The sequence below is a fragment of the Aptenodytes forsteri genome, unplaced genomic scaffold (assembly GCF_000699145.1).
Source record: "Aptenodytes forsteri isolate BGI_AS27 unplaced genomic scaffold, ASM69914v1 Scaffold403, whole genome shotgun sequence".
NCBI lineage: Eukaryota > Metazoa > Chordata > Aves > Sphenisciformes > Spheniscidae > Aptenodytes > Aptenodytes forsteri.
Genome location: NW_008795248.1, coordinates 49,448 through 51,783, shown reverse-complemented (window position 1 = coordinate 51,783; position 2,336 = coordinate 49,448). Strand labels below are relative to the sequence as shown.

The following is a 2,336-nucleotide window of genomic DNA, read 5'->3' as shown; positions in this document are numbered from 1 at the left end:
CCCCCCCCCCCATCAAGACCCTCTGACGTCCTTGGGACGGGAACGCGCTGATTAGAACATATTTTCTTTTCCCCTTTTTAAGGAGAACTGACGGAGGAGCTTGGTAAGCCGGTTTCATTCCTTTCACGAAACCGATTTGGGGTTTCCTTGTTGTTTTTTCCTCCGAATTCGGGTTGGCTGGTTGTAGGTAGTTTCTGAGACGACTGTAGAAGCAGATGGGTAAAGGGCTAGCGCGGGGGACTCTTGAAAATAAAATAATAACGGATAACGGTGACGCACAGGCGAAAAATAGCAATGGGCTAGAAGCGAGCTTGTATCCTGACCGAAGAATCCGGGGTACGAAAAGGAAAACTCTGTGTTTCGCCTTTTCTTTTTCTCTTTTCTTTTTGTTAGAGGAACTAAAGGATCGGGAAGCTGGTGAGTGATATTTTCCTTCCCTTCTGAAAAATTGAGAAAGTTCAAGGGAGTTTGTAATTACGTATTTCATAATAAATTAATATTTATAATATTACGCGTTCCCTGAGGAGCCTGGTAAATCTGGGGTGTTTTCCCTCGTCATTTGACAGAGGAGGGAGGGATCGCGTCGCGTGGTGTAAATCCCGCTACGTGCGCGTGAGGTTGACGTGGCTGGATTTTGTCGTCGTCGTTTTTTAAAAAGAAAAAACGAAATGGTGGTGGTGAAGTTGCAAACTCACTTCAAATCATAGTGATGAATGCAAATAATACCTGGGAGAGGGATGCTCCTAAAATGATAGAGATTAATAAAAATTCTGATTTTTTGCGTCGCGTGGTGTAAATCCCGCTACGTGCGCGTGAGGTTGACGTGGCTGGATTTTGTCGTCGTCGTTTTTTAAAAAGAAAAAACGAAATGGTGGTGGTGAAGTTGCAAACTCACTTCAAATCATAGTGATGAATGCAAATAATACCTGGGAGAGGGATGCTCCTAAAATGATAGAGATTAATAAAAATTCTGATTTTTTCCCTCTCCCCTCTTTTCCCCCCCCCCCCCCTTTTTTTTTTTTTCCTGGAGAAAAAAGCGGTAGGACGCGAACGCGCTCGGGTGACGGTGCGTGTCTGGGGCTGGCGGTGCCAAATTCGTTCCTCTCGTTCCTTTTGCAGACGCGTTCCCTGAGGAGCCTGGTAAATCTGGGGTGTTTTCCCTCGTCATTCGACAGAGGAGGGAGGGATCGCGTCGCGTGGTGTAAATCCCGCTACGTGCGCGTGAGGTTGACGTGGCTGGATTTTGTCGTCGTCGTTTTTTAAAAAGAAAAAACGAAATGGTGGTGGTGAAGTTGCAAACTCACTTCAAATCATAGTGATGAATGCAAATAATACCTGGGAGAGGGATGCTCCTAAAATGATAGAGATTAATAAAAATTCTGATTTTTTTTTTCCCCTCTTTCCCCCCCCCCCCTTTTTTTTTTCGTTCCCAGAGGAGAGTGATCTAGAAAGGGGTAAGCATCATTTTCCTTCCTGCCGAGGCAGAAAACCCTTTTGATTCGAAGGAATCCCCCTTAAGCACGTGAGGAAAACTTTCTCTTTTTCCCTCTTTTAAGGTCAACTCACCGAGGAACTTGGTAAGTCGTTTCCTTCCTTTGCCGACGGCAAATGCCCGACGTTTATTTTCCCCTTTTCTGGTGGATTTGAGTTTGGTCGGAAGCTCGGTGGGCTGGTGTCACAACAAACGAACGGAGCAAGCGTCGGCGAAGTTGGGTACCGAAAAATATAAAAAGAGACTGAATTTTACATCATCTTCAGAAGGAGCGTTTTACCTTTCTCCGCAATTTAACGTGGTAACAGCAAAAGCGGAGGAAATCTGGGTCTTTGAATAGGGAAGAAGATCAGATAATAGCGGAGAAGGAGAAAATATCTGGGGAATAAACAGATTCTAACGGAAATCCGTGTTTTTTCTCTCTCTTAAGATGAAGTCACCGAAGAACTTGGTATGTGATTTGAGTTTTTTTTTCTTTTTGGCCTTTAACTAAAGCTTTTCTAAAGCTTTTCGAGGTTTTCTTTGTTGCCCAGATATTAACTTTAACGTACCGAGAAGTGGAGGCTTAGATAGAGGGAAATGCGAGCCAGCAGCAAATGAAATTGCAAATAATAAGTGACTAAGAAGAAGGAGGTGTTTGGGGAAGAGTCCTGGCTCTGATGTAACATCGACAGACGCTTTTAAATTATTCTAATCTTCTTCTTTTTCTTCCTTGTTTTTAGGGGAACGTGATAAAAAAATAGGTGGGTTTTGTTCTCCTTTCCCGGGTCCTTTTGGGCGTGTTTGGCTGCTCTGGATGGGTTGGGAGCGGAGGGCTGCTGGCTCTGTTATCCCAACCCCCAGA

At 44.4% G+C, this 2,336-nt stretch overlaps 1 protein-coding gene and 1 long non-coding RNA gene across 2 annotated transcripts in view; both read left to right on the top strand.

Annotated features, from left to right (window-relative positions):
* LOC103898530 (zinc finger protein 721) overlaps positions 1-2,336 on the top strand; it is a 165,826-nt gene that overhangs the window by 142,409 nt on the left and 21,081 nt on the right.
* LOC103898520 lies at positions 83-2,308 on the top strand. Its single transcript, XR_657556.2, has 7 exons — positions 83-103; positions 394-417; positions 1,120-1,140; positions 1,434-1,454; positions 1,557-1,577; positions 1,923-1,943; positions 2,215-2,308. It is a non-coding gene; the product is annotated as an uncharacterized LOC103898520 (long non-coding RNA).